The sequence below is a fragment of the Stegodyphus dumicola genome, chromosome 7 (assembly GCF_044657685.1).
Source record: "Stegodyphus dumicola isolate Sdum_Otavi_A_Nest chromosome 7, ASM4465768v1".
NCBI lineage: Eukaryota > Metazoa > Arthropoda > Arachnida > Araneae > Eresidae > Stegodyphus > Stegodyphus dumicola.
This window is the reverse complement of record NC_140774.1, coordinates 208617530-208636148: the sequence shown is the minus strand read 5'-3', so window position 1 is coordinate 208636148 and position 18619 is coordinate 208617530. Positions and strand designations below refer to the sequence as shown.

The 18619-nt window shown below is 31.4% G+C and overlaps 1 long non-coding RNA gene across 3 annotated transcripts in view; it reads left to right on the top strand.

The window, feature by feature from the left end:
• Positions 1-18619, top strand: part of LOC146996623 (uncharacterized) — a 67495-nt gene that overhangs the window by 13755 nt on the left and 35121 nt on the right. For all 3 annotated transcript variants that reach the window (XR_015042357.1, XR_015042358.1, XR_015042359.1), the window contains exon 3: positions 8672-8718. This is a non-coding gene — a long non-coding RNA (uncharacterized LOC146996623). The remainder of the gene's footprint in view (positions 1-8671; positions 8719-18619) is intronic.

Below are 18619 nucleotides of genomic sequence, written 5' to 3'. Positions count from 1 at the left end.
TGAAATCCGGACTGGTCGGGACTTCAGCGATTCCAGATTTGGGATTTTTCTGGATAATAGATCATCAATTTAAATCTGGTAAGATGGCATGCAGAAATTATACAATTAAAATTCAATACAATTCTGTATCAATGATGGAGTGTGAATCCATTGGAAGGAAATGGGCCTGTTCAGGAACGTGCACGAACTCAGTTAATACACAATTTAATATGTTCCTTATAATGTAGATTTTTTGTGGCAACAGTGATGTTTTGTTATATACAGTCAAAAGCCGTTAATACAGACTCGTCGGGACTTCGGCGATTCCGGATTATAGATCATCAGTTTAAATCTGGTAGGATTGCATGCAGAAATTATAAAATTAAAAATATGAAACCGTAATTTATGAAATAAAGAAGAATTATGATCTAAAGGGTATTAAAATTTACAAAAGAAAGCTTAATATTCATTTGTTTACTTTATGAAACATTTCTTTCAATGCAAGTTGTTTAAGATGCTTCCACAAAAAATTCAAAAAGTTCCTTTTTATTTTTTCTTGTCTCATATATAGTGGACTTTCCAATGCCATATTCCTCGCATAATTTTGAGACGGATATGCCTTTATCCATATTTTGCAGAAATTCCACTTTTTGTTTAATGGACATGAAAACTTAGTTTCGCTATGGATATCCTTTGGCAACTCCAGAATTGGAAACACTTTTCGACTTAATTGAAAGTTCAAGCTTAGTTTTTATAAAATTGCCGTAATAAAAAGAGTCTGCAAAAAATAATAAGCTGGATCAAATTAGAAGAGCAGAGCGCAGTGCAGTCTGCTGCATTAATTGAAATGCCTTAGAATCAGTAAAGATAATTTTAGCCTAACTTAATAGCATCGATTATACATTATTGGCTGTGTATCACAATCTTGACGACGAAAGCCAAGCTGTTTCGCTAAATTTTGTCTTGCTCCGATAGAGTACTGAATTAAGCCTGAACTGTATTAGTTTAGTTATTTACTATTCTAATAATTTTGTGCATCTCCAAGTCAGATAATGGTGATTCAGTGGGTTTACTAATTTTAACACTTTTTCATTTTTAACAATATTTTAATTACTATATACAGAGCGTATTCTTAGGCCGCCGCCTTCAACATGAACAAACTTTATTCTCTTACAACTAAGCGAGCAACAGCGCCCTCTAGCCTTTTTCTTCAAATTACACAACACTCCCCACCTGAACTCGGTGGAGAGTTCATCTTTCAATAATAAATCCTAGAATATTCAATTAATATTTCGACAATAAATCCTGGAGAAATGGTTAAATATAACAAACATGCATACATAATTATAAGCACATAAAATTTTACAAAACATTAAATGATACCTATCAGCAAGGTCAGGATAATCAAACCTAAAAATACAAAATACAAACATTAGTTAAGTTCCATATTATATAACAATTGTATAGGCTTTTTTTAAGGTACCAGTAGGTGTTTTAATTATGCAAGATCTTATTTTACCATCTCTGCCTGGCATTAATTCCAAAATTTTACCTATTGTCCAAAGATTTCTGGGATGTTTGTCGTCATGAATCAAGACAATATCGTTGATTTTAAAGTGAGATGCGTTAGAGTGTGGAGGACAAATATTGGCAAATCTCAGATTAAAAAGATACTCTGATCTCCAATGCTTCCAAAAATGATTTAAAATATCTTGATGGTATTTATATCGTTTAATAATTGAATTTCTTGACCCAATCAAATTATTTGATGTTATTTTATTAGCAGGCAGAGATAGCAATCGTCTACCAACCAGAAAATGAGAGGGTGTTAGTGGAGAAGGTTCATTGGGATCGGTAAACACGTAGGTAATTGGTCTACAATTAATCATTGCCTCGATTTCAATGAGCACTGTTTCAAGCTCTTTCACAGTAAGGGATGATCGACCAATAATTTTTCGCAAGCTGGATTTTATGGTTCGTACCATACGCTCCCAAAACCCTCCCCACCATGGACCCCTCTCAATAATAAATTTCCAATTTATGCCTCTAGCAGAAAATAATTCTTTCACAGATGAGTCACACAAAGTTTTAAAAATATGTTTTAGTTCTCTATCAGCTCTTTTAAAAGTCTTGGCATTATCGGAGTACACGATGGTACACAGTCCTCAGCGAGCTAAAAATCTTTGGAAAGCTAGCAAAAAACTTTCAGTGCTGAGATCAGTTACTATCTCTATATGTAAGGCACGAGTGACCTCACACGTTAACAACAGCATGTAAACTTTACCTTGCCTGTCTTTCGTAAAAAATGGACCGGCGAAGTCCAACCCGGTCACAGCAAATGGAGGCGACTCTTGGATTCTGTCTGGAGGAAGTGGAGCGATATCCTGTACCCCAGGACGAGCACTATATCGTTTGCATATCACACATTTGCTGATGATAGTCTTAACACGCTGTCTTCCCTTAATGATCCAATATTTGTCTCTGATCTGAGTTAGTGTCGAATTAACTCCAGCATGGAATACCCTTTCATGCGAGTCCGTGATGATCAACTCGGTAAACTTGCATTTTGAGGGTAATAGAATAGGATGTTTTAAATTCTCTTGACAGTCTGCAAATTGAATGCGACCTTTCAACCGAAGAATTCCCTCCTCATCAAGCCTTGGATTAAGGGAGTAGATGGAAGAATCGAGAATTGATTTTTTATCTGATAACTTAATTATTTCCGCTTGATACGATTCTCGTTGCGTAATTTTTACCCAATAATGTTCAGCTGCTTTAATCTCAAAAGCACTTAAAGGTCCATTCTCTGTAGACCTTTTCCGAAGTCTCCCAATAAATCTAAATACATAGGCAGTAATTCGAAGTAATTTTCCTAAAGAACTGAATTTTTCTATATGCAAAATTGGGGATTCATTGTTAATTACAGGTGCAGTCAAAATAATACTTTTTCTTAACTCCAACGATTCTGAATTTGGTTTTAATTTCTTTTGTTTTGGAAAGTTTTCAGTAGGAAAACGTAACCAGTGTGGCCCATGCCACCACAGATCATTCTTAATTAGTGACTGAGCACTAATTCCTCGAGTTAGTAAATCGGAAGGATTTTGTTTTCCTTCGCAGTGGTTCCACAATTTGTTGTTTCATATACTCTGTATTTCTGTAACACGATTGGCGATAAATGGTTTCCAGTTATTTGGCGAACCTTTAATCCAAGTAATGGCGATTTCGGAATCACTCCAAAAATAAACATCCTCAATTAAATCACCAAACAATTTTTTCAAATATTTATACATTCGAGCAGCCACGAGTGCTCCCATTAACTCTAAACGAGGAAGCGTGATTGCTCTTAAAGGTGCAACTCTGCATTTCGACATGATAAAGGAAGTTTTAATTTTAGAATCACTCGTACAATATCTGAAATATGCGATGGCCCCATATGCTTTAGGACTAGCGTCCGAAAATAGGTGAAGGCTTATATTCATTGGATCGTCATCAAAGAAATTTCGCTGAATCGATATTTCAGTTAAATCATTAAGTTCCTCCCGCCAAATGTTGAATTTGTCCTTAATCTCTGCAGGAAGAACCTCATCCCAGTCAGAACCGGAACACCAGATTTCTTGCATAATAATTTTTGCCCGAATAACAAAGGGTGCAATAAATCCAAATGGATCGTATATTTGGGCGATACTTTGCAAAAGTTTCCTTTTTGTAGCAAAATCGTTTCCAGTAGAAAAGTCAATTAAATTTTTTAAATTTAACTTTATATTGTCTTCAATGGAATTCCAAATCATGCCTAAGAAATTCGATTCACTAGTTAATTTGTTATCTGATTCCTTAATCCCATTTAAGACCCATAAATCGTTTAATGCTTTAGAATTAGTTCTTAATTTTCTGAAATTCATCCCAGCATCCTTAAATATATTAACCGCATCTACAGATAACCGATATGCATCTTCAACCGTTCCTGCTCCAAAATATAGGTCATCGACATAGACAGAAGAATTTAACATTTGGAAACTGTCTGGCATTTTATCTTTATATTTTCGAATGTGATATTTTATAGTGGCGGCCAAAATGAAAGGAGATATAGTCAAACCGAAAGCTACGCGACACATTTGCATAATCTTAAAGGAGTCATTATTTTCATTAAACCAAAGAAATTTTAGAAATTTTCTATCACCTTCAGCAATTCCTATCATCAAAAAGGCTTTTTCAACGTCTCCACAAAACGCTATCTTAAACTTACGAAAATTTAACATAATGTCTAGTATATTTGGATTTAGATTAGGTCCCGATTCAAGGCAGTCATTTAACGAATTCGTGTCCTCTGTCCTTGAGCTAGCATCGTACACAATTCTTACCTTAGTAGTTTCACTAGGTCGTATCACTGCTCGGTGAGGCATAAAATATCCCAAATTTGTATCATTATTTGGACATTCCTCCACAATTCCTTCTAATATCTGGTTCTCAATTATATTTTTATATTCCCGAAAAATCTCCGGAGTTTTACTTAGTTTATTGTGAAAGTTTGCGAATCGTTTCTTAGCTACCTCAAAATTATTTCCTAGATTATTCGGACTGTATTTCCAGATTAAATTTGCCTCATATCTTCCGTTTTTAAACTGCAAATTTCTTTCAAACTGGTCTATTTCGCAGTCAATATCGGAATAATCATCAGAATCATTAATTCCCATATGTTCTAATTCCCAAAAACCTTTTAAATCTTTCAACACAACAGTGTTTGTCATTACCGCTAAATTTTCAGAACAATTTTTGTTTGTTTTATTTTTCTGGATTCCTGCGGCAACCCAACCAAACACAGAACTGACTGCGTACAACCCTTCAGATATTTTAATTCTTTCAGAATAAACTACATTCCAGAATTCATCCCCTCCAATTAATATCTCAACATCTATGTTATTTTTTCTTGCACAATCGGCGATCTGCAACCCCATATGCTCCATGAAGTCTGCAATTTGTTTACTAGGCACACTGATGGACGCCGAGGAAATAACATCCGAGATCAAACATTCAATTTTTATTTTATTATTTTGTTTCCAATTCTGAATTTCGATTTCAACGACTGGATAGGAATGATTCATTGCCTTCGTCGCACCAAATGAATAAACAGAAAGTCTTTCATAACGGATTAGAGTAAGTTTTAAATGGTCGGCCAATTTTTTCGTTATAAAGGATCTGTGACTGCCTTGATCAAGAATTAATCTAGTTAATTTTGATTTATACTTAGAACAAGCATAAACTGTACAAGTTTGTAATAATATTTCCCTAGAATTACAGTCATTATTATTATCACCTTGAGGAACAGAAGCAATCAATTTTAAGTTTTGAACTTTATTTCTTTCCTCAGAATTCAAAGTCAGAGATTCAGTTTCATTTTTGGAATAACCTTGTTCCAACTTTTTGTTTACAAGGGATTTATTAGTACAAATCGATTCATTGTGATACATACCGTCACATTTATTACATTTAGTTTTATTTCTGCACCTTTCTGATGTATGGAATTTTTTAAAACAAGAAAAGCAGCGGTTTTCGAATCTTAGTTTCTTTAATTTATCAGAAACACTCACTTCGCATTTAAATGACTCGTGCAAATTATCACAAAAGATGCATTTTCGGTTAACTGCAGTATGAAATGCAGCCGTGGGTGTATTTTTTATATATTTTCTAGTTTCATATTTTGATTGATAGACTCGCGGAGGCACAGGATTTTTCCTTTCGCTTAATACTAGATTTGAAACTTCCCTGCATTCTATTTCCGTTTTAATAAATTGTGTTAATTCCGAAACTTCAACTTTATCTTTCGATCCTCTTTGCCGATTAAATTCCAAAACTAAATCGTCCGGAATTAATTTTAATAATATTGGAATTAATAAATGTCCATATGAGCCAGAAGTTACTTCTAAAGTTTCCAAATTACGAATCGAAACTTCTAATTCGTCATATAATTTACGTAAAGCCTTTACGTTAGCAGAATTTTTAACAGCTTCTAAATTGAGAATTTTATTCATGAATGAATTAATGATCAGGTCTTTTCGACCATATCTGTCCTTTAGTAATGCTACACAACTATCATAATTACTTTCTGTTAACTCAAAGCCTGACACAACATTCGAAGCTTGTCCCGTTAAGAATGTTTTTAAGTATACAAATTTTTGTATTTTTGAAAGCGTTTCGTTTTTATGTATCGAATTTTCGAAACTATTCCAAAATTCATTCCATTGTTTGGGGTCTCCCCAAAATTTATCAATCATTAATTTTGGTAATTTCAGCGTACTACTCCCACTAGAACTGGAACTTACATGCAAAATTCCATTACCACTAGACTGGTTTAAATCAGAACTTTGGGGATTCCTCGCTGGCGGTACTGCGGTAACCGCACCTAGAAACTGCTTAATTTGACTACAAGCAATTATACATTTGCCATTGTATTCTTCGCTTATACTACAATCTTCTTCAATTAAGTTAACATCAATTAACTCTTGTATTTCATCATCAAGCGTTCTCAAATTATTTTTCTTTTCGGTTAATAATTCAAACAATTCTCGTAATTCTTTAATCAAATTTTCATCCCCTTCAATTTTTAATTTATCTTCAATCACTTTAATTAACCTACTAACAGACGATCTCAATGTGGAATGTTTACGTTTCAATCTATCTAACTTCTCTTCCATTTTATTTAATTTAAATACACCCACGACAGCAATAATAAATACTTACTAATGTACTACAAATAATCACTAAATAATTAATTTAAGATTTCCCTACCTTTATTTGGAATTCCATTGTCCCTTGAATATGAAATATCCATTGAAATCGAAACACTTGGATCGAACACCTAAAATCTTCACAAAGCCTTAATTCCTTACGCCGATGCACCATCTAATAATTTTGTGCATCTCCAAGTCAGATAATGGTGGTTCAGTGGGTTTACTAATTTTAACACTTTTTCATTTTTAACAATATTTTAATTACTATATACAGAGCGTATTCTTAGGCCGCCGCCTTCAACATGAACAAACTTTATTCTCTTACAACTAAGCGAGCAACAGCGCCCTCTAGCCTTTTTCTTCAAATTACACAACAACTATACCTATGTTTATTTCTTGCACATGCTTCAAAATAATCTGAGTCCTGAATAAATAAACTTCCACATATACTTAAGGCTTTATCTAGGGCCGGCACTCGATACCGCCATTACGTGATTGTTTTTCCATAACAAGGTATTTTATTTAGTGCCTTAAGGGAAATTAAGAATTGGAATTTTCAAGTGAAAATCTCCATATTTTATTATGGAAGAAAAAATCAAATTCGCATGCGTAAAGCATTAAAAAAAAAAAAAAAATGTTTGTGGCTTTGGGGTCCAGATTTTAGATCATTCCGGATAATGGACGTCTGGATTTCGGACTTTGTACTGTATTTATTGTTCAACATAAGTAAAATTGAAAGGATTTCATCTGATTAATTTTCTGTAAAATTGTTTTTGGAAATGCTAAGTTAAAAATAGATGTGGAAACTCATTGAAGATCGTAACAAAATTTGGAAACCATAGTTACGGGTAATGTCTCCCTCCCCCCGCCAAAAAAGGATGTAAAATTTCAAAGTGCGGCCATTATATAAATTCATATGTGTCTTCAGAAATGTTTAATAAAAAACTAATATTTTTGAAGATATACCTAGAAATACTTCTACTTTTAAAGATGATCGTAAAAATTTTATAGGTTATAATTCAGATTTTTTTTCAAAAAATTTATAAAAATTGTTAAGAAATACAAATTTAAAAAATAAATCAGAAAAAGTGTGCAAATTTTATTTGGATTGAAACTAAATTTTGGATTGTGAAAGAAAGAATCAAGTAAATTTAATTTTAGAAAAATCAAGTAAATTTTATAAATATCTACCAAATTCAATTAACAGTGAGTAGCTAACATTTTAAGAGTTGATTTTTTAAAAAACTATGCATGATATTTTTACAAAATTTGGCATTTTGGCATAATTTGAGGTGTAGAATCGAAATATAGAAAAAAATTGTATGTTTTTTCAGAAAAGTCTGATTTTGTGTTGAAGTTATACCTTTGTTAGAACAACTGTTAAGTCTTGTTTTTTAAATGTAAGAAAACTCAATCTGAATTTTGTCAATTGGCCCAGTAGATAAGGAGATATAGCTACCCCATTTTTCCCCTTTTGTGTGGTTTAAAATTTTAGTAGTTTAAAATAGTCCTTTAGATCTGAATATCTGGATGTTGCGAAAAGCGCAATATTGTGAATCCTTGTGTCCACTTCCTTGCATGAATGTTACTGATGTAACATTATTCTCTACACTTATCTACTCCTAACTGATTCATGATTACCAACTATATATATGTATGAAGGTAACCACCAAAATTTTAATCATGTTATTAAAATGATAGTTTAAATGTGCTAAATAAACCTTTTAATAAATTTCGGATTCTTGTTGAAGGAACATTCTTTAAAATAGTTAAATTATTTCTTAATTATTTTGTTTTTCATATAAAACTCTTTGAATATTCACATTTTTTATGACTTACAGCAATTTTTCACTTTCTTTCTAAGTAGCTAAGAATATTTAACGATTCCATGTTTAAATAACACCCATTCTTGTGGCATGTTTATGATTAATTCTTGCTATTAATTATAATTCCTTTTTTTCCTACAGTTACGAATGGCTTGAACTGAAAATGTAACTATCAAAGGAGCAGATTGGTAAGCATTTTAACTCTATATGCTTCCATTTTAATCATTTAACTTCACATCAAACTTTTTTTTCCTCCTTACTTATAATGAAACATTTCTGTATTATGATATCCTGTGCTTATCTTATTCCATTATGCTAATTATCATCAAATTGTATTAATTAAAACAACTATTAGATTCATATCATACCTGAATATTTTGCTAAATACTTGCATCTGTGTAGTGTGTTTCTTAAGGTAATACTGATTTATAATTTCTTCCTCGGAGAAAAGAAATTAGTAAGACATGCTTTCTCAAAAACTGTTTTTTAAGGCATTTATCCCCTTTTTATTCAAAGTAATTAATGGCTTTTTGTTTTCTAAATGTCATTAAATGTTTGATTTGTAGTCGGTTTCATGCTTTTGAGTTCCATTGGCTGTAAAACATGCATTAATTTTATTAAAACATTTTTCTGATTTTGGTATAATGAAAAAATTATGTAAAGCCATGTAAAATCCATGTAGTATTACATGCTCGAAGCTTAGCATTTTTTACCCGATTATTATCTTTTCAACATGATTTTCAGAACTCTTAATTTTAAGCTGTTTGAATTGCTTGTAGAGTTGTTTAGTACTTTAATTTTCCTGTTGGCCATTTTTCGTAAACAGAAACTCGCCAAACGCATAAAATTTTTTACTTTGATTTCATGTAACCATGAGTAATCCTTGATGAGCCTAGTTTTGTTATTGAATATAATAAATTAACAACTGTTCCTCTTTCTATCTTTCATTCTGTATTTTTAATGTATTTTTAGCTGGTTGTCCATACCTTTGGATATTGGACGTCCAGATTTCAAACGATGTATTGTAATACAAAAACATTTCAAATGATGCTAATATTTGGCACTTTTAAATTTTTAAATCCAGTTTAGTATGTAAGTCCCTCTGTCCCTGTAGTTAAATTTAGGAAAATTTTTATACTCACAAAAAATAAATTGCTGCAAAAATTGAGCAATTTATTTCATTTTAAAATTGGAGATTTTTGGCATCATTTTTGGCTTGCCTTGGAGTATAAATTTAATTAAAATGATTCAACATGGATTTTTCCCTTCAGTTGTAGTTCTATGAAGTCTTTTTGAGAATACTATATAATAAAAATTTTTCTAACTGAGTGAAGGAATGAAAAATTCAGTGGAAAGTACAAAATCTGGATGTCCGATACCCGGAGTGATCTAAAATCCAAATATTTCGATCACCAGCAACCTTCCCCTCTCTTCACTTTGTCATTTTTTATGCTTACAAATTTTATATTTTTTCATAATAATGCAGCAAAATTGACGAAGGTATTTCATTTTAAAATTTGAGATTTTTTGCCAAAAATCTCAAATTTTAAAATGAAATATTTTGAAATATTTAAAATGAAATATTCATGATTTTTGGCCTTAAAGTATAAATTTAATTAAAATGATTCAACATGGATTTTTCCCTTCAATTGTAATTCTGTGAGGTCTTTTTGAGAATACTATATAATAGGAAATTTTCTTACTGAGTGTAGGAATGAAAAATTCAGTAAAAAGTACAAAATCTTGATATCCGATACCCGGAATGATCTAAAATCCAAATATTTCGATCACCAGCAACCTTCCCCTCTCTTCACTTTGTCATTTTTTTATGCTTACAAATTTTATATTTTTCCATAATAAAATATGTGGAGAATCCCAATTTGTAATATCATTTTGGCACTGATGCCAACCTGGCGAATAATTATTTTTTGCTTCCATCACTGAATGAAAGTATCAACACACTGCAACTTGAGAAGTGAGGCAGTGAAGTCTAAACAATTTTTTTTTTTAATATATTAGAAACTGAATACCAAAGAACATGGGTAACCTTTTTATATTCACTCCGCTGTGAAGTACTGAGTCCATTGATGAGAAATTTAACAGAAATTTCTTTCCATATGCAATGATATTTATATGCTGAAAGATTTCATTTACTGCTACTTGAATTGAGAATTATTCACTGGTTATTCAGGTAAGACCAGGAACAATGCGAGCTGGTGTAGTCGCTCTGGGCAGCAGAATATAGGAGAGGCAAAATTTTTAGAGTTTAGAGAAGCACAAAGCAACAAAATTAAGGAATGGCAAAAATTTTACGGGGGGGGGGGGCAAAATTTTCAGAATTTAGACAGAAGCTTGGCAGTGGAATTTCAGACCCACAGAGACTGCATTGAGCCACAAAATGTCTAGCACTGGCCCTGGATAAGCCTCAGCAGAGTTCGTACGGTCCTTAAAGAGTCCTTAGATTTTTTTGGAATCTATTTCTGGTCCTTAAAAGTTATTGATTTCGACCAAATTCGGTAGGAAGTCCTTAATTTGAATTCCTCGCATTCATATTCATATTCATATTCATATGCCAAGCCCTTATGAATTCGCATTCATAAGGGCTTGGCAGTCGGTAATAATTGTAAATTTTATGCTAATTAAGAACTGTTTTAACCTATCTAACATCCATACGATTGCTATTAACTCCAATTTGCTGGAATGGTACTTCTTCTCTGCTTTTGTTGTTTTCTTGCTAATGCAACAAAACAAGATTGCCATTTTCCATCTTCACCATGTTGCATACTTCGGCACAAATCGTCTGAAAAATCCAGTTAGACCCGAGAACCTTCGCACTTCGTGTATATTCTTTGGTTCTGGAAATTATGTTATGGCTTTTGTTTTTCAACAGTCTGGTCTTACACCACCTTCGTTTTGTAATAAAACCCAAAAAATCAACTACTCACAAATTCGCATGTTAATAATTTCAAGATTAAATTTGCCCATCTTAGGCATTCTAGTACCTCTTGTAATTTGAAAATCATCTCTTCCCAAGATTTTGCAGGAATAAGTATATCATCTACATAACGTAACACCTTAGTATTCAACAAGGGGCCTAGGACATGCGACTTTTGATGCTGAAACTGAGCAGGAGCATTTGCAAACCCAAATGTCATTCTTTCGGACTGTCCTGTTTCATCAGGAGTACTGAGCGTTGTCTTCAATGTCTTCTTCTAAACAGTATTTGCAAATAGCCATGGATTAAATCCACAGTAGTGTAAATTTTACATCCTCCTAAACACTCTAAACTATCAAATATTCGAGGGAAAGGGAACTTATCTTTTATTGTCTAATTGTAAAGTCTGCAGTAATCAATCACCACTCAATGTTGTCCGGTTGTTTCTTTACTAGTAACGCTGGATAAGCATAAGGGGATCTAGTTTCGGAAACTATCCCATTATCTTTCCATTTAGCAATTTCTTTTATCACATTATGTTCAGCTGTATTTGCTTTGTAGGGGCGAGAAGCTACAGGCTTCCTTCCGTCCGTTTCCTTGATGTCCATTTTTATTACATCCATGCATCCTAATTCATTTAAATTAAGAGCAAAGCAATCTCTAAATTCATTTAATAACTTCAAGATATCAGTTCTTTCATCAGCAAATTTTATATCAGCTATCTTAATTGGTTGAATATTTTGAGAAATAGAATATACATGGTTTTGTTCATCATCTTTGTTTATACTAGGCATATCTATTTCCTTTAATTCCCAATCTTCTGTTATATCTATTACCCTGGTTTCCTTTTAATCTGCAATTGTGTCCTGTGTTCATAACTGGGAATATTTACCCTACCAATTAGTAACTTCCTTTACTGAATCCGGACTTCCATGTGTGTTTTGAAATAATATCAGTTCATGATTTATATATGGGGTTACAGCATGCACAAAGTTTATCCTGTTACTTCCATTGGTTTCTTAGCATATAACATTCATAGCATTGGTTTCTTAATGTGTTCACACTCCATTTCGTTTTTCAGTTGCACAAATGGAATTTTATTAGGGTATCGTATGTTAGACATATCACTTTATTGTGACATAAGCCAACCCTTATGTTAAAATAATGACATAAATGTTGGCTGCATGGCATGTATCGGGAGAGATATTTATAAATTAAAATATCTCTTCTGATACATGTCATGCAGCTGTGTCTGATCATTTAGGATAAACAAATTTGGGGTTGTTTTGATTTTTGTTGATAAACCTGAGCTTTAACACGAGGTCACTGCAGATGTGGGATATACATTCTCGATTCCAAATATTTTTTTTTGTCCCTTTCCGTTTGTATCGGCAATCGTAATTTCGAAGACGGAAGTCTTCATTAGAATAGTACTGCATCCCGTATCTATAAAACATTCAATAGACTACTTTGATCTTTTCTTTTATCATTCATAAATTCTTTGCGACTCTTTGTGTGTCCCTCAGGGTTTCTACAATCCTTAAGAGTCCTTAGATTTTTGGAATCAATTTTTGGTTCTTAAAAGTCCTTAATTATGGCCAAAATTAGCAGAAGGTCATTAATTTTAATCATCTGAAATTTCTCTCTGTTTTTACGACTGCCATTTTGAAATTAGCATTTTGGAGGAATGTTTTTGGCGATTCACTGCTGTATATATGGTTATCTTTTGAATGCGTTCATGAGTTACAATTTGTTTCTATTTCTAATATAAATGATGGGATACTCGAGTTTTTAAGCAAGAAGTGAAATATAAGCATTTCGAAATTCATTTTTTCTAATAAAGAGCTCTTAAACAACTTTTCACTTTTGGAAATGTGAATTCTTTTATAAAACGGTTCTAAATTTGGCGACTTTTTAACATTTTGGCGATTTTAAGCTTAGTTTCTATAGAAACTTTTTAATTCCGAGATTTGAGGCTTTTTCGACGTTTTTTTTAAAGCATTGATAAATTTCAATAAAATGATGGTAATATATTGAAATATTTAAAAAATAACATTAAAATAAAACATTTTTATTTTTTAGTGTCATATTATAAAGTTTCATTTTGGCAACTTATTATACAATATTTTGAATCTGAAAAATAAACAAGGTATAATGCTATAAAGCACAATTTACGAAACAGCTCTTAGCAAAAGCAAAATTAGTTATGTAATTAATTAAAAATGTCTTGTTTTTAATTTTTTCTTAGTAAGAGTTTTTCCCATGTAATTGTCTCAGAATATTCAAAATTCTCAGAATGTGCATCAGTTTTCTCTATAAAATTAATTTTATACTTCTTCCCTCCTCCTTTTTCCCCCCCCCCAAAAAAAAAAAATTATTTCTGATTTTTTGCTGTTACAGAAATGGTAGGGATAATTTTTTTTAGCGTTTTAGACATTGCAGTTTAGAAGGATTTGAAGGCAAGATTTATAGACCCACGATTCTAGAAGATTTAAAAAATGTCTCCATGGTATCAACACGTAATGGATGTATTTTACAGAAAGTTTGCAATGAGTTTCTTACTTTTTAGAGAACATCTGGAAGAACAACAACAACAAAAAAATATATAATATCTGAATGTTTTACTTCTGATATTAGAATCTTAACATGTTTATCTTCTCCTTATTTTCTCTACTTTTCACTAGACACAAGCATGTAAAATATCAAAAATGCTTCTAATCTTTTCACATGGGCAGGCATTATAGAAAGGGATTTTTTTTATTCATAAAGAAATTGAAAACTTGCAATTTAAAAGATTAATCTAATATGTCTTAATATACCATACACATAGGCAATAAAATTGCAACCATTTGCTCTCGTAATTTTGTGTTTGTTATGTTTCCTTTTTTAACCTTTTTTGTTACTCGGGTCTCGGGCTTTGGTTTCTCGGTTGTTTAAATATTAAGTCTTTTCAGGTAAATTTTGAATTGTGGTTTTCCTTGTGTAAATTTTGAGCATGGCCGGCTCGGTGGCTTCTCGTTTTTGTGTTGGACGGGCCTGTCCCGTTTTGGCCATGTGGCCGATTTAAATCGGCTAGGGGGGCCGGGGCTGCGCCCATGCAAAATACAAAATACACATAGGCATTTTCCCACTTGATGCAATCTCTTTGGATATATATTCTGTTGCCTAGTGCCTTTCTAAATGCTTCCAATGCCAGCTCTAAATTCTAAAAGTTTTGCCATTTCTAGATTTTGTTGTTTGGTGTGTCATTTAATTCTAAAAATTCTGCTACATCAGCTCTGTAACTGGCCTTTACCATATATATTTCACATTTCTTCTGAGTATTCACGTTACTAAAGAAATAAAATTAGCCACTTTTTCTGTACATTCTAAATGCATTTAGTGTTTTTTAGAATAACAGAAATCCTTAATTAAATCCAAAAATTATAAAATGAAAAGGAAACGTGTTGAAGAAAGAAATTGAATACATAAAGAAAATTATTCTTCAAAGATACGTGCAGTTATTATTATGTAAATTACCCAATTATTTATGATTTCAGCCTTTACTATAATTTTCCATTTCTATTTCATTATATGGTAGAGTTACTGAGCCAGATTAAATTAAATTGTATAATCTTTGACCACTAATCCACATTTTTAGTTTGAATTTGACTGTTCTTGTTTAATTACGTCATTGTGATTGACTTTGTTAGCATCAGAACATGCCTTTATGTTTGTTCGAAGTTCTTTTTAAATAAGAGGCTTATTTAAACCTTTGTCTGATATTGTAGTTACTTTCAGACATAGTGATAATTTGCTTCACATCTATCGGGGTTTGGGACTATTTAACTTTTACCAAATCAAGTAAACTCTCATAGGTACATGATGGAGTGGTTGACAAGTTAGGAGATAAAGCACGCAGAAACTAGTGAGAGCATTGGTTTGCATATTGAGGCAAATCTTTAATTATTGTTAGAAAAGATGCTTAAAGAGAAGGAAATCGATATAAATTAGCCAAAATGTTTGAGAAGTCTTCAAATTAAAATGACGGATAAATATTAAGTGTTATTGTTACAAAACATAAGTGTTTTGTAGCTTTTAATGTGTAATTATTCTAATATCATTTAAGAATCAGTGTCATAAATTACATGTATTTTAAACTGTGAAATTTTATTAGATTTTGATTTTAATAGGGCTTTTTTAACAAATATTGTTAAAAAATAATAATAGTGACCATGTAAATCCATAATGACTAAGGTTACCTATTTACCTAATTTAATTATTTATAACTAACTGCTTACCCTTAAAAATTATCTCTACATATTAAAGCGAATTATTTCCTTTCATTAATATTCACTGTGGTTACAAGATAAAACACAGAAATGCATAAATTCAAGTAAAACTTATTCTTTGCATCTAGTAAGACTTAAAATAATACAAAATAAATTATTACCTCTGGTGCTTGAATGGCTTATTGGAACCTGAAAGTATATTAACTGTGTTACAATCCCTGGAATTCTGCACAAAGCTATGACACTAACTGCATCAAACAGAGTCTAAATAACTTTCAACACTTGCTAACCGTGCCTACACCAGGTCTTTCGAGTTTGTTCTAATTAGCAGGTCTCTCTTTAGACAAGCAGTAGCGGTGATAACATTCAGTCTTTTGTTATGAATCATGCTGATTATGATCTTTCTTCTCATTTTAACTTATGTCGTTTGACATAAAATCTACCTGCTATTTACTAAACCTCTAGACCAGCAGTTCTCAACCTTTTGACTAATGTGTACCATCTAAACAAAAATTGAAAACCTTTAGTACCACCACTACAAAGTACTACTACCACCACCAATCTTGAACAAAGCTCAGATCGCATAAATTTACGAGTGTTAGAGAAAAAAACTCAATTAGGATGTTGGGATTTTAATTTTTGAAATAAATAGTTAAAAATACTTTTCTTCTTTGTGTACCACCTATTTTTTTTCTTGCATACCACCGGTTGAGAACCTTTGATCTAGACTTATCAAGTATGTGACAAAATAACACATAAAAAAATCAACATACAGCTAACTATTAGTAAAACGTAAATGTCACTTATCATCTTTCAAATATGTCCAACCTATTATAAGTGTAAAATATTTAATGCTACTTGATAAACTGCATGAACTTTATTTTATTCTTAAACTTATTAATAATTATGTTAATTCATGTTTAGTAATAATGCATACTACTTGGGGATCTATTTTATTTTTAGGATGGTATTACAAAAGTGAAATTCAGGCATAGAATAATATTTTTAATTGAATTTATTCAGTTCCCATTTGCTCATAGGTCCTTAATTTTTTTCATTAATGGTCCCTAAAAGTGCTTAATTTCCATGTGCAGAAATGTGTACGAACCCTGAGTATACTTAATTTCAGAAAAAATTTTCTAGCATTGAAAAAATATTAAATTATCTATTACCTTTAAATTTCTAAAGCAATATTAGAAATTTGTGCCAAATGAATCACTGAATCTCAAACCCTAAGTAATGTATTTACTCACTTATTTCTTCCTAGCTTTCTTTTTATCACAGGCTTCTGAAATTTTTAAAATTATTTACCTAATTTTCACCTTCCTTCAGTCTTTCATACAGTGAGTTTCCCTTAAATTTTAAAACATTCATTCATGTAGGTGTCGTTTTCATCTTAATAACTAATTTGCCTTGGATTTTGGGTGCATGGGCTCTGATTAATAAAAGAATAACAGTGAACAGCTTCAAGAAAAATGGGGCTATCTAATGCTGTTCGTGCAGTATTCCCCCTTTTTTTTTTTTAATAATAATATATATATATATATATATATACTAATTTTATCATCTGAAATGGAGAGGGGAAAATTAGGAAAAAATTTTAACTTCCAAAGAAAATTGTAAAGTAAGAATATAAATGCAAAGTAATCATGGATAAGCTACTAGTAACTATCATAATTTTATTTCTTTAAAAAAAACTTGCATTTCAATAAGAATCCACATAATTACAACATTTAATAAGTTATCTCATTTCTACTTCTCTATAACTCTGATTTCTCCCATTCTTGCTGTCATCTTTGCTACTCATTAGGCCTCAAATCTTATATAAATAATTAGAGAATTTGACTATGCAGCTGATGTGGCAAAATTGCAGAGTGAGTATCGATTGGTGAAAATTGCAGAGTGAGTATCGATTGGTGCTTGCTCACTTTAAGGGTAATTTTTTGTATTAGGCTGGCATAAAATCCAACACTTAGATATGACAAGGTTCAGCATGGCCTTTGCAGGTAATAAGCAAAAGTTTGTCTTTCTTAGCATGACAAAAACAATGAGTATGTGGACGAATCCATTTTAAAAGTTTGAAAAATTATTGCATGTGGTAAGACAGACTGAATGGTGATGACTTGCATGCTTCAGAAGATGACGCAAACTGCAATTTTAGAAGTAGTAAATGCTTTGAGATGTAGGGAATAGCCCTGGACAATAATAGCAGTGGATGAAATTAAAAGCAGAGGGAAGCAGGAATGAAATTATCTTATTAGGTACTGAAATGCTAATATTACAAATGCATTAAAGTAGGTTTCTTTTAAATAAATAATTAGTTACAAAATCCTTAAATATGTTTTATTTGGTATATTCTTACTGTAATCACGTCTTTCAAAATTAAATTGATAGAACAATTTTCCTCTCTCGATTTTCTTACTATAAAATTAATAAAAAAAAGGGAAAAAATTCTGTGAGTAAACATGGTAATACCTCTATCTCCCCACATATATAAACATGTATCTTCATGAAAAAAATCTAAGGAAAACAAATGACATTTATCTTTAAAAAATTATTTCAGTAAACAGGATGAGAATTAAGTTTATTTTTAGACTTATGTTATATGAAATATACTCAATTGAAATAAATTAGAAAATTAAATTCAAATAAATTTTAAGCCAAATTATGTATTTAAATCACAGTAATTTAGTTGTAGTAATTAATATTAATAAAAAATAGCGTATTTCATTCAGAAAAGTATAAAAAATTTTCTAAAAAATTGCAAAAATTACCAACATTGGGGTTTATCTGATAATTTTCAAATTTATTCCTTCGTTTTGCATTTAGAATTATAATTTTAATTTTTCACAGAAATTTGTTTTCAGCTTTAAAAAAAAAAAA